The sequence below is a fragment of the Sinohyriopsis cumingii genome, chromosome 8 (genome assembly GCF_028554795.1).
Source record: "Sinohyriopsis cumingii isolate HCF-2022 chromosome 8, ASM2855479v2, whole genome shotgun sequence".
NCBI lineage: Eukaryota > Metazoa > Mollusca > Bivalvia > Unionida > Unionidae > Sinohyriopsis > Sinohyriopsis cumingii.
Window position 1 is genome coordinate 2,477,782 of NC_142968.1, and position 15,868 is coordinate 2,493,649.

At 35.6% G+C, this 15,868-nt stretch overlaps 1 protein-coding gene across 10 annotated transcripts in view; it reads right to left on the reverse strand.

Moving 5' to 3' along the window:
* The window catches only part of LOC149792858 (sex peptide receptor-like), a 211,740-nt gene that overhangs the window by 17,300 nt on the left and 178,572 nt on the right, over positions 1-15,868 (reverse strand). The window lies entirely within an intron of this gene.

A 15,868-nucleotide genomic window follows, 5' to 3' on the forward strand; every position in this document is an offset into this window, starting at 1 on the left:
CTACACTCCTGTAAATAAATCAAACATAATTTGAATGTTTTATTTTCAGTCTAATGTGTCCATTTATCTCCAGTTTTCAAGTTTGATTTACACAAAGCTGCCAGATAGGAAATTCGCATTTACTTAAATTCCTTAAAGGTAGTTTTCATACCAACACATTGCTAGCCAGAATCTCTTGTAAACGACCCGATAGTTAAGCGTCTGGTCATCGTGGGTAATGAGATGAAACAGAGTCGCTAATCTTAATCCGAGAGAAGCCTGACTCAGTGGTAAATAGTATATAGTTGTGCGGTTGGCATATATTGATTCTCACGCTGCGATTGCAATATTATTCCTAAATATAACCTTTTAGTTATAAAAAAAAAACAACGGGAAAGATAATTTGATATCCTTTTACCACATGCCGTGTAACGTGAGTCTGCAATTTATAGACGATTTGAAAGCTTGTTTCATCTAATTGTAATGCGAAGATGATTTTCTGTGGATATTTAGTAGTGATTACATAGGAAAGGCACATTATAACGTAAATCCCGTTTATGTAATATTCTTGCATACTATTATTACTTGATATATTATATCAATAGAAACGGATTGATGTACTAGTATTATGTAAATATTATATCGTTATAAACGGATTGATGTTATATTATTACGTAAAACATTATATCATTATTAACGAATACAATATTTTGCTACGCTTTCACATCTTAAGCAGAAATTGTATCGAGCTCTCTCATTATTTATTATGAACAATTTGATTAAAATTGTTCATTCTGCTCCAAACTAAAACTTCCAATGGGAATAAAATATTTTCACTTATGCCCAACTTATATCCGCAGGCACTCAGCATGAAAATATTACGCCAGTAAATGAGCCAGAAAGTGTACAAGAATGGACGAGAAAGGTTAATGCTTTTTGGCAACAACAACAAGAATGCAGTCAGTCACGATTCTTTCTTATACAATTATTACTGGCTTTGAAATCAAAACCAAGAATTATAGCTTCAGACTGAAAGTCGTTATCGTTATAAATACTGTCACGTTATAGAATTCAATAAATACAACACACTTTAGTAATAATCTTGACATCAAAGAAATGGCATTTGTTCGAATTCTACAATCAGTCAAGGCACTTTAGGAATTATTTTACGAACACAGAAAGGGAAAGGGTTCGAATTGTACAATCATTCAAGGCACATTAGGAATTATTTTACAAACACTGAAAGGGTAAGGGTCCGAATTCTACAATCACTCAGGGCACATTAGGAATTATTTTCCGAATACTGAAAGGGTAAGGATTCGAATTCTACAATCATTCAATGCACGTTAGTAATACTGTCCGAACACTGGAAGGCTACGGGTTCGAATTCTACAATCGTTCAAGAAAGTTTAATAAAACGTGCGTACACTGAAAGGTTAAGGGTTCGAATTCTACAATCGTTCAAGAAAGTTTAATAAAACTTGCGTACAATGAAAGGTTAAAGGTTCGAATTCTACAAGAAGTCTAAACACTTTAGAAATATTTTGTGAATACATAACGAGTACGGGTTCGAATTATACAACCAGCTGAAGGACTTTAGTAATACTTCTGCTAACACAGTATAGGTACAGGTTCGAAATCTGCAATCAGTCAAAGCAATTTACTTCAACCACTTAAAAACTAAATGACCTATTTGTATTGTAAAACACACAAGCCAATCGGCTACCAAGCTGGTTTCGCTCAACGTTTCTTTCATCAGCAATTGCCCCAAGTTGAACCTACCAATTCCCCATCGCTGATAATCGATTGCTTTTACGCCAACTTGCTTTGCGGTCTTACTCATGATATACCACAATATAAATTTTGCACCTTTGGAGGGAATGCGGTTTATATCAAGGTTTTACTTTATATATGCTTCCCGATAAGGTCACTAGCAGACGATATTCTGTCCATTTTACCTGGCCTATGAGCGACCATAAAAATTGGTCATTTTGATGAGGGCACTCTGAGGCAAAATCAACGTATAAATTACAAATAACAAATACTAACAGAAAGATTGATTTGATTTGTGTGTATGCTATGTAACTGTTTCTTGATAGTCAGTGAATTTATTTCAACTTTCTAACACCATATCAAATGAGCAATAACGCTGCCAGCATGCCAGAAACATAGCTGCTGATGACCTGTTTCGGGATCTACATACATACATACATGCATACATACATACATACATACATACATACATACATACATACATACATACATACTTCAAACTTATTTGAAGACTGTCACCTGACTTACGACACAACAATATGCCCTGGACATGGGTCATCTGCGATGCAAATTTCCATCAAATTCGTAAATAAACTCAAGTATGTTTACTTACATTTTAGCAAACGATCGTGTCGAATATGATTTTTTCCATGAGAAAAACCAATGTCCTGAACGCAGATCCAAATAAACATCTCATTTACAAATGATGATTATCTTAGAGTATAATCTACAATCATGGACAAAAGTTAGCACCGTGATTTGCTGCACACAAATGACCATTCCAATTTACAACTATGGATTCAAGTTAAACACCATACATACATGCATACATACATACATACATACATACATACATACATACATACATACATGCAATCCAACACGGATCCGGCTAATGTGGATATGTGAGAAAGCTTGCCGGTAGCTTCTCGTGGGTCGGTGGTTCTTTCCGGGTTTTTCCGGGTTCTTCCTCCACCATTAATACTGGCCGCCATGTATAGCCTATCATGTGCTGAAAAATGGCGTTAAACCCTACAACAACAACAACAACAACAGCAATCCAACAAATTAGTATCGGATCTTCACATAAATTTGTGCTCGGCTTGAAACACTCGTTAGCTTTCTCTTTTTTATACCATAGGGTAACTCATATTTTTGCTGCCTTTATTCAGGTAGTGAGAGTGTTTTAAACGATATTTTTCTCACATTTCTAAATTCAAATTTAATAAATATTGGCACAAGGCCATATGAATCAAAGCCCATATAAGAAAAGTATAGGACGAAACTTAAATGGCCGATCTAAATAAACAACGAATATTTCCCAGTGTACGGTAATTATTATCATGAACGGCGTTTGGGAATGACAAGTGGGGCGACCGCCCTAAGCCCCGCTCTTGAAGGGGCTCCGCGCTTCAGGCCTACGGTCGTCCTTATACAGGCTGCACGTATACACTGATACAGGCCGCACGTAATGCACGCAAAGTTGTGAAGTCAACTTAGTCAACTAGTCTAGACACAATCAGTGTTTGCAGTAGCATACCAATCGAAATACTGATACTCTGACTCAAGAAATAAATAATAAAACTATAATTTAACTATTAGCAAGGATGGAGGAAGAACACGTGTAGTTCATTTCTGGCGTCATGAGATAATACATTCTAGTCTTTATCTGCGTCACATTTTGCAATTATAACCGGTTTAAATTGTATTCGTAATTGCATTGCAACAAATGGAAACTAATTAAAATATATTTAGGTACTATAGTATTTAGGTACTATACCTTTTGATTAGTATATTTATACTCACAACAAGTATGATGTAATTAGTATACTCATGCCGATTCAGAAACATGGATTTACCAAGTCCGCGTCACGTAATGGAGTTAATTAAGTGTAACATCTGAAATCCATCATTGGAATTATGTGATTACACGTGACTACGGACAATGTAATAAGTACCGGGAGAACTGCCTTTTATCATCCATAAAACTGTATTTCAAAATTTGCAGCAGAAAGCAAAGCCCTTGGGTTATTTATTTACTTAGTTAGGTATGTAATTATAAGACCTAATGATTATGAGATGTTTTAAAATTAATATAAATAAAAAAAACAGACAGAAATAGTGCTGCAAACAGGAACCATGGTGGAGAATAGAGGTAAGGCGAAATGATAAATGCCAGTCTCTAATGCTTAAATCTCCAAGAATAAAAACGTGTTTGACATTGTTCCAAAAGCAATTAATGGGAATACACTCCAGCCCACTTCCCATCCACACACGAATCTATACCAAATAGATACACAGTTATATTGAAACAGTTTTAAGTCACTGTACTTTGCATTAAATAGAAAGCAAGATGAGTGTACCTCATTGATTATATCCACCGTGAATAAATGTGTAAAGCCCACCCTCACCCCATTTATATAAATCTTTGTACATGTAAAATTGTATATAATTTTTAGATGATGGATTATTTCCCAGCTGTTATATAGACTTTATAAATTCTAATTTTAAATTTACGGTAGTTGATCTCATAATTTAGTGATCAAAAAACAAGTGCCATGAAATTTACAAAGTAGGAACAAAATGATTGTGTCTTGTAAAGTACTTGCCACGTTTCACTGATATCGACTGATAGACACGTGTAGATATATTCCATAAATCTCTTTAACAAATTTTTAATCTAAATTAGAAAAAAATAGGAGATTATTTTGGACCAATCCAATAATAAGTTACCCCCCTCCCCCAACAAAAATGATATGTAAAATTTAGCAACATCTGTTCCAGGGTCAGAAAAAATCATCATTGTTGTATAAGTCTTATATGAACTAGGTGAGTGGTCAAAGGCACAACTAAATACCTATGTGCTAGATTCGCAGAACTATTCATATATTCCAGTGAAGTTGCTGAGTACACTCATTTATAGGTTACCTCCAGTTCAAGTTCCCATAACTAGCAAATTTCAATAAAAACTGGAATTTTTCTAAAGATATCGAGAATTGATTAGAGAGTGCAAAGCGGTCAATGGTGTTAATTTTATTTTTCTATAGAACTTCCCAGTCTATAGTATGTCCATTACTAAATAAACATTACGCTCAAGTGAAGAAGAAAAAACAACCTGTCACCATGCCTTTAGAAGAATGGTATCAAAAACGGTCACTCAGGTCAAGTAGACTATAAAATTGTATTTTACTGTAACTAGTATGTCTGATTAAATGGCTTGCTTAACGTACGACTGCAATGGTCATCTGACTCCTTGAAAATGAGGCCACTACTAAGCAAATAATTCGAGTGCCAATGAAGTAATTGAATTTTCGAAGCTGCAAATTTGCTTCAAACCAATTAAAACTTAAAGCAGTGATGACTTAGGTTTGAAAGAAGGCCATATTCAATATATATTAGAGAGAATTTTATGCAAATACCTTGGGAAAGGGTGTTTAATTTCAGTAACATTATTTTGGCGTCAGATTGACGATAAAAACATGCAAAGTCATTAAAAATGTGTTTTTAAAAAAGACCATTCCCAATGTAGCGAAGACGCAAATTTCATTATGTCAAGTGGTCAAATCGAGTGATTATTAATTACCTATTATCGGGCCTAAATCAAATACATTTTAATTTTTTATGATTTTCGAGGTTTTATGGTCAGCTACCACACCCGCCCAAAATAAGCTCTTTATTCTCTTAGCAGGTCGCGGTTTAAATTACACATTTTATGTTCCATAGTACTGAACCGCTTTCTAAAAATTTCACTGTTCATTCTGCTTCAATCGTTAGCTCTCGGTTCTGGCAACTCCATCGAAATACCACCGATATTAGTATTAGTGTGGCCGAGTGTGACCGTGTGGCCGATTACAAGTTGTTATTTGACGGGTTAACATAATTGCTGTTGAAACAATAACTTCGATTTAAGATTTTCGAGAATTATATAAAAAAGGTAAATGAAGTTAAAATTTCAGTTAGGTATTTGGTCCATCTAAAGGTTTAAATCGATCCATTGCGTTTTCAATTGAATCATTTTGAAGCGAAATGTAAATTTTTGTCTTCGGAAAAAAATAAGTTGTTTATTCTGTGTTGTTGTTAAGGTTAATGTGTAGTGATGTCATGTTTTGTGTTGACAACAAGTGCTAATGTTTAGCAGTAGCAATATCGTGACTCGTACTGACTACAATGGTCAATGTGTAGCAATGTCGTGTTCCGTGTTGTCAACAATGACTAATGCGTAGCAATGTCGTGCTCTATGTTGACTTCAATTGCTAATGTGTAGCAATGTCGTGTTCCGTGTTGACAACAAGTGCTAATGTTTAGCAATATCAATATCGTGACTCGTACTGACTACAATGTTCAATGTGTAGCAATGTCGTGTTCCGTGTTGTCAACAATGGCTAATGTGTAGCAATGTCGTGCTTTTTGTTGACTTCAATTGCTAATGTGTAGCAATGTTGTACAACACATAATGCAAAGTATTTACGGTATCCTAAGTATGTATTTTACCCTCCACATTTTGCATCTGCTGATGAAATTAGTATAGACGTCTAATACATATCTTGCCTCTCTAGAACTCACAACTAGTCAATCAAACCCGTTCGAATTGAGCGTGTATAATCTATCAAACCCGTTGGAATTGAGCGTGTATAATCTATCAAACCCGATCGAATTGAGCGTGTATAATCTATCAAAACCGTTCGAACTGAGCGTGTATAATCTATCAAACCCGTTCGAACTGAACGTGCATAATCAGTCAAACCCGTTCGAACTGAGCGTGTATAATCTATCAAAACCATTCGAACTGAGCGTGTATACTCTATCAAACCCGTTCGAACTCAAGGAGTAGAATCGATCAAACTCTTTCGAATTAAACGTGTATAATCTATCAAACCCATTCGAATTGAACGTGTATAATTTATCAAAACCGTTCGAATTGAATGCGTATATTCTATCAAACCCTTTGAATTTGAATATGTATAATGTATCAAAACTGTTCAAATTAAATGCGTATAGTATACAAAAGTCGGTTCGAATTTAACGAAAAAAATCAGTTCACATTTAAATGTATATAATGTGTCCAACCCGTCCGAATTTGAACGTGATTAATGTATTAAACCTGTTCGAATTTGTAGTGGATCAATTTAGTAAACCTGTTCGAATTTGTACGTGTATAATGTATCAAATACGCTCAAATATGGACATATATAATGTATCAAACCCGTTCCTAATATTCAACAAGCGTGCCGGAATCATTACTGAAAGGACATGGGTTCGTATCCTATCATTAGACCAGCCAGGGTTATCTACCGTGACGTGTCCATGTGCAAGGTGCATTACTCCAATTGGTTCGACACTTAATATCCTCCTTAAGTTGCCGTGACGTAAAGCGCCAAACCAATTCCAATGTAATGATTAGTGACTACAGGAAAACATAAATTCTTTTGTGTTTGTTGGGACCTTGATGTCACTGATATATAGGTGCTTGTTGGGACCTTCATGTCACTGATATATAGGCAAGCAGCTATATCCAGGCAATGAATGACAAAGAGACAAGCTATCCATTTCTAAAACATGGAATCACAGGATTCTTTGTCACATATACGATTATGCGAAACCAAAGACGTTACCTTTTGATTAATGCTAATTAATATGGTATTTAAAATATGGCTTAGGATTCAGAGACACAACGTTTCAAGATTTAACACTAGATGGATTTTTATACATTACATGTGATTATCATCTTTCTGTTACAAGTGATAGGGAACTGATCCCAACGCAGGATGAACTGCAATTTTCTGATACATGTATGATTATATTATTATTGTAGGGATCCTACATGTTTTACATTCCGGTTTCACCTTTCGCAGAAACCGAAGAAGGTCTTTGATTTGGGGGCTTTATTGGGATGTAGTGCCATTTGTAGGACACGATATATACATAAATGATGGCATGTACTTTTGTCAGTGGAAGAATCCGAGAGGAACCATCAACCATGAACGGCGTTTGGGGTTAGCAAGTGGGGCGACATCCAGAAGCCCCGCCCTTGAGGGGGCCCCGCGATTCAGGCCTAATGTCTCGTGTTATTATTTCGATTAAAAAACCATATGTCCACAAACAGGATTTTTTAAATATGAATAATGAAAAAACTAAATTCGTGCGCCAAATCGCGAAATTTGATCTAGTCTAGACATAATCAGTGCTTGCAGTAGCATACCAATCGAGATACCGATACTCTGGCCCCACGCGGTTAGGGTCGGCCGCGCGTACTCCTAACGCCGCCTCTGCCACCAACTCATCAGAAGTTACTGTCAAACTTTCTTACATACCTACTCGGGCAGAGGTGAGATGAGATATGAGTGATGTGTAAAGGCGAGCGCATTGGATCGTTTGGCCATCCTGAGTACTGACTAGGTCGTTAAAGCCTGGACTAGGCAGTCGATGGTTTCAACATACACGAAGGATTTGTGGAAGATTGATATCCAGTAAAAGAACCATGTATGATATTTTGTCTTGAAAAACACACACACACACACGCACACACGCACATTTTAGATGCAATTGAAAGTTTCCCTAGATAAGGCTCCGATCCGGCACGTTCGCTTTACTGAATCACTTGATATACGACAAATAGGTGCGTCTCGCCTGAGACAGATCCAGCTTGCACCATCTAACTAGCAGTAACCTCTTTGCGAATCGTTCATTAATTATACTAACTGTTGTGTCCGATGACCACAGCAATTATGAGATGTTAGGCAGGTAAATGCACGAACTTACATTTATTCTGAACCGTATTTTGATTGAAACGCTAATGTGTCACGCATCATTTGTTGTGGAGCAGAAGAGGAAATAAAAAAAAAATAATTAAAAAATCCACTTTGCATGCATCGTTAATGTTATTGATCTTGATCAATAGAATGTAGTCGTACAAGAGAACGCATCATATTCATCTGTTCGGATAATGTATTTCTTCTCTGCAACTGAAGAACTTAACAGAATTGCATGTTTTCATTCCATAAATACACGATGTGAATCCCCGAGTCATTTGTCGCTATTGTTCGCAACCCCAAACGGACAAGTATAACAACAACAGCGCGTGAAATCAGATAATGATACATGTGTACGGCGAAACTGCCACACCTCATCTAATAACGGAGAGAACGTATTTTAATAAATATTCCTTCATAACAATATTATCATGATGCCATTAAACGTGATGGCATTGATGCTTATATTAATAACCCGAAGTGCAACAAAACGATACCGACCAAAATGGAATTGTAGCTAGAGACATGGTGTTATTCAAACGCAGATCGTAAAGAATACAAAAGTTATTGATCAAATGCTCTAAATATGCATTAGTATACATTTTTGTTTCCGAAAACTATCATATTCGTTTTAAAATGAGAAATGTCAGGCATATTTGTACACTAATTCCAAAAATAGTCAGAAGGATTAAGACACTCAAATAAGATTAAGACAGGGATTAAGACATTCAAATAAGATTAAGACAGGGATTAAGACATTCAAATATTAGATTAAGACAAGGATTAAGACATTCAAATAAGATTAAGACAGGGATTAAGACATTCAAATATTAGATTAAGACAAGGATTAAGACATTCAAATATTAGATTAAGACAGGGATTAAGACATTCAAATATTAGATTAAGACAAGGATTATGTAATAATGACATAAAGCTTAATTTACAAACACACCATCGCAAAACAAACCAAGAATGAATTGGGGAATAGACTGATCACGCATATGTATTTACATCCAGACCAGTGGAATTCAGTCACAAAGTTGCGTGTTGTAACCAGACAATCACACAACGACCGGTGGAAATGAATCACAAACATGCGGGCTATAAACAGATATTCACACCACAACCAATGGAGATCAATCAACGAGATGCATGCTGTATCCAGATAATCTAATCGAGACTAAGTGAAGTCCGCCACGAAGAAACAATAATAATAACATGCAGACCATTGGAAATCAGTCACAATGATTCGTGTTATAACAATAATAATAACATGCAGACCAATGGAAATCAGTCACAATGATTCGTGTTATAACAATAATAATAACATGCAGACCAATGGAAATCAGTCACAATGATTCGTGTTATAACAATAATAATAACATGCAGACCAATGGAAATCAGTCACAATGATTCGTGTTATAACAAGAATAATAACATGCAGACCAATGGAAATCAGTCACAATGATTCGTGTTATAACAAGAATAATAACATGCAGACCAATGGAAATCAGGCACAAAGATTCGTGTTATAACAAGACTTATCACATCAAGACCAACAAAAATCAGGAACAAAGCATAGGATGCGGCAGGTCGCCAGATAATAACCAAATAATCACATCAAAACCAATTGAAATCAATCACAGAGATGCGTGCTAAAAGCAGACAATCACATCAAGAACAACATAATTCAATAACAAAGATTCGTGCTATAACTAGATAATCGCATCAAGAGCAACATAGTTCAGTAATAAAGATACGTGCTATAACCACATAAGCACATCGGATCATTTGAGATAAATCACAAAGATACGTGATATAAACCAGATAATCGCATCAAGAGCAACATAATTCAATAACAAAGATAGCTGCTATAACCATATAAGCACATCAGGCTTTTTGAAATAAATCACAAAGATACGTGCTATATCCAAATAATCACATCAAGAGCAATTGAAATCAATCACAGAGATGTGTGCTATATCCAAATAATCACATCAAGATCAATTGAAATCAATCACGGAGATGTGTGCTATATCCAAATAATCACATCAAGAGCAATTGAAATCAATCACGGAGATGCGTGCTATATCCAAATAATCACATCAAGAGCAATTGAAATCAATCACAGAGATGTGTGCTATATTCAAATAATCACATCAAGAGCAATTGAAATCAATCACGGAGATGCGTGCTATATCCAAATAATCACATCAAGAGCAATTGAAATCAATCACAGAGATGTGTGCTATGTCCAAATAATCACATCAAGAGCAATTGAAATCAATCACAGAGATGTGTGCTATATCCAAATAATCACATCAAGAGCAATTGAAATCAATCACGGAGATGCGTGCTATATCCAAATAATCACATCAAGAGCAATTGAAATCAATCACAGAGATGTGTGCTATATCCAAATAATCACATCAAGAGCAATTGAAATCAATCACGGAGATGCGTGCTATATCCGAATAATCACATCAAGAGCAATTGAAATCAATCACAGAGATGTGTGCTATATCCAAATAATCACATCAAGAGCAATTGAAATCAATCACGGAGATGCGTGCTATATCCAAATAATCACATCAAGAGCAATTGAAATCAATCACGGAGATGTGTGCTATATCCAAATAATCACATCAAGAGCAATTGAAATCAATCACGGAGATGCGTGCTATATCCAAATAATCACATCAAGAGCAACTGAAATCAATCACAGAGATGCGTGCTATATCCAAATAATCACATCAAGAGAAATTGAAATCAATCACAGAGATGCGTGCTATATCCAAATAATCACATCAAGAGCAATTGAAATCAATCACGGAGATGCGTGCTATATCCAAATAATCACATCAAGAGCAATTGAAATCAATCACAGAGATGCGTGCTATATCCAAATAATCACATCAAGAGCAACTGAAATCAATCACAGAGATGCGTGCTATATCCAAATAATCACATCAAGAGAAATTGAAATCAATCACAGAGATGTGTGCTATATCCAAATAATCACATCAAGAGAAATTGAAATCAATCGCAGAGATGCGTGCTATATCCAAATAATCACATCAAGAGCAATTGAAATCAATCACGGAGATGCGTGCTATATCCAAATAATCACATCAAGAGCAACTGAAATCAATCACAGAGATGCGTGCTATATCCAAATAATCACATCAAGAGAAATTGAAATCAATCACAGAGATGCGTGCTATATCCAAATAATCACATCAAGAGCAATTGAAATCAATCACGGAGATGCGTCCTATATCCAAATAATCACATCAAGAGCAATTGAAATCAATCACAGAGATGCGTCCTATATCCAAATAATCACATCAAGAGCAATTGAAATCAACCACGGAGATGTGTGCTATATCCAAATAATCACATCAAGAGCAATTGAAATCAATCACAGAGATGCGTGCTATATCCAAATAATCACATCAAGAGCAATTGAAATCAATCACGGAGATGTGTGCTATATCCAAATAATCACATCAAGAGCAATTGAAATAAATCACTTAGATGTATGCTATAGCCAGATAACTACATCAAGACCAATTGCAATCAATAACAAAGGTGCGTGCTATAACCAGAATATCAAATCAAAAGCAATTTGAATCAAACACAAAGATGCGTGCTATAACCAGATACTCTTATCAAGTCCATTTAAAATCAATCACAGAGATGAGTGCTATAACCGGATCATCACATCAAGTCCAATTAAAATCAAACACAAAGATGCGTGTTATAACCAAAATAATTTAATACGCTGATTTCACACGAGCTGAATCCTATAATATATTAAAGTGCCATAACAGTTTATTTACATTTATTCAGTTCATTTCTTGGAGAATGAGAATATATATTCAAAATACGAATGTAAAAAACCCGATTAAAATATTTTCAGTAATAACTGCATGGGAGAATACCTAATATCGCGTTCACACCTGTTTACGATCATAACCGAATGCAACGGCCGACCTCTTCCGGTATATAGAGAAAACAAAGCGTGACGTCACATTTTGAACCCTTGTTGTAAACAAAGGCCGAGTTGGTATCGTCATATTATGGAAAAGTCTTCAGAAACTCAACACGAAAGCTGCGATTCAAAGCCGAACTCAAACGGAATAGCAGCTTGGAATCCCCTCCTGGACTGTGTTTTCATCCATGGAAACGTTTAGCCAGTAAAAGGACTAACAACTCAACATTGGAGTATGTAGAACGGAAAACTATACTTAAAACAGAACACTGAAATTACAAAACTACAACGAAATCTAACAAGGTGAACTTTGCAAGTGAAACACGAAAAAAAAATGGCGGCAGCGAGGAAAGAACTGAAGAACTTAGCAAAAATGTTTCCAAATCCGGAGAATTGAAACTAGCGAGGGACACTTCATTGAATGTGCTTACAAAGATGGAACACAAGAGCTAGACATGTCCTATATACCAAGAGATAGAATACCTGGAACAGCAGCGGTGATGGTTGCATTGAAAGTACAGAACCCAGATCATACCAAAAACTTGTACTCAATAAACCCAATTGGATATAAAAGATATATAATCAGACCTAGAGAGAACAAACCAATTCTACCTTATGGAGAGATAGAAATAGGGAAAGAGAAAGCTACAGTAAGGAAACCAACACCCATATTAAGGAAAGTAAAGAAACAAACTGGAGAATTATACCTGTCAGACATTCCTCTCGAAATCCCACTGGAAGCTGTAGTAGAACTATTTGGGAAAAAATTCAACGTCAAAGTGATTTCTTCCAGATTGGAGACTATCCCCCAAACAACAATATACAATGGGATGCAAATGCTAGAAATTGAGAAAAACAAATTGAAAGACATAAAGAGAGCATTCTTTATAATGGGCGTTTTAGCTAAATCTTGGTATAAAGGGTGTATCTACGACAGAAAATGCAATAGATGTGGAAATACAGGACATACACCCTTCAAATGTCCAACAAACCAGGCAACAGAACCCCAGGTCATAAAACAATAACAACAACAACAACAAAGTCAGGAAAACCAGAAACAGAGAAAGAAACAGACCCACAACACACAGGAATCTAAACCAAAAACAACAAGTGAGACTACTACAACAACAACAACAACAACACATAAGACAAAATCAACCATAACGGCAGCAGAAAAGTCAACAAAATCGAAAACTCCTTTAATAATACAGTCAGATTTAACGGAAAAACAAAACCCTTACCAACAACAAAAAGATGAGAGACATCAACAACAACCACAGGGAAAGCAGCAGGAAATACAGAAACAGGGAGATAAAAGCCCAAAACTACCGCCAAGAACTCAGAACCAACAAGAAAAAACGAGGCTGGAGACTAAAAACCCAGAACAACAAGAGGAAATTTCCATAACAGTACAATCACAAATAACAGGAAACCAAAGTATCGAAACAAAACTAGCAAGAGACAGAGACAGAGATAGAGAGAGAAGGAGGAAAAAAAAGGAAACAGAGAGAAGAAGAAGAAGCACTGATGATGGAAAGCTATTATATGCAAGATGATGAATATCTAGGAGAGAAAACTGATGAATGGAAAAGTGACGAAAAGAATTTTTTGTAAAAATACTAAACAAAAATTAAATATAAATACTATATCTTCATAAAAAAGACTATAAGGGAAAACCATAGCAGACACACACTATAATAATAGGGCAGGAGGGTCTCTCCAAATGGTCTGGAAAGATCAAAGGAGAGCTCCCCTCAAAAAAAGAAAGCTGCGATTCTGAAGGAAGTGAATTGTCACTGTCCTGCGGGTCTTCGACATTTGAAGATGGGGAGGTAATAAGCTCGGATTATTCTGATAATAGTGTAGAAGCAGCTACCGGCACCCAAATTAATCCGTACCAGCTTGAACGCTATATTTCCAACACCGACGAATCCGAAGTTGCAGGTGAAGATGACGAAGAAGAAAGACAAGATAGATTAAAGGACAATTTATGATAATTGTTTTCTGAATATGTCTACGGCCTAAGTTACGATAAATATATGTATCCGACGATATTAACAGTTCTGTTCAACGGTCTTCTGTTCGTTTACAAATGGATTTTTTCTCACCTGTAATAAAGGCTGTACAAGTGTATTGTATTTCATGGGTAGAGACATATTTATACGTTGATAAGTAAAAGGTAAATCGGATCACAGTTGTAAACTTCGAAAACCTGTTAATAAATTGATACGATTTAGAAGTACTTAAGATTCCTAGTAGAGGAGGTCCTTTTTTGCACAACTGTTGAAATAGGCAGGATATTACCCTCATGACAGTAAAATTGAATTCATATTCTGTACACTGTATTATAAGTTAAATTTTCAAATTTCTCATATGTATGCTAATAGTTGATATTTACAAACTAGGAAATAAACCCTTTTTATGTGGTAAACATCTACTTGCAACTTCTATTTTCTTTCATATCTAATTTAATTTTATATTGATGTACTAAATGTTTTACCTGTTCCTGACTTTAGTCAGTTTGTTTCATTGTACTGTGCTATTGACGTATCCATAAATATGAGATTAAATTTGATAAGCACAGCACTATGCATTAAAGAGAAAACTCTTTTAGATGTGTAATTGTGGACATCGTTTGGTAATGCCCACAGCAAGAGAATGTATATGTTATTGTGACATAAAGAAGGTCACAAGTGTCCGCATTGAATACCAGGGGATACAGTGTAAAACACACCATCCAGGGTGGAGTCCAGTTTGTCTCGACATCCATTCGTTAAATATTGCATACTACCAGTATAGACAACAATTTGAAGAGCGTCCAGAACAAGGAATTTTTCATGATTTCATAAATTTTGTTTTCATGACCTATGTATGACAGCATAGTACTGGAGTTAGTAATAAGTAAATAAAAAAACTACTTTTTCCAGTCATTTTATGACACCCTCTTGGATTGAACCCCTGTTTTTGAGGCCTACACTGTCTAACCCTTATACCACAGTGATACTGATAAATCATGCCAAAAAACCCACAACAAACATACATGTACAAATACTGTTTTATTTCATTTTTTTGTCGGCAAATAAAATGGTTATATATTGGAATCATTTAACGTTATTGATATACAAAAAAGATCAATCACACTGGGCCACTACTAACACTACCTGCTAAAACTTTTGATTTCCTAATTTGATCTAATGCATAAAGGATATTTTATTTCAACATCATTTTCAAATTATTATTTCAGAAGACATCGGTATACAGCATATAGACAATTTGCTTGGTGGTGTTGGCACTTCTTGGGCAAGGAAGTGAGGGTCATCATTCCATCACGTGTTGTTCAGAGGATCCGCTGTCCTTCCTGATCAAAATCTGA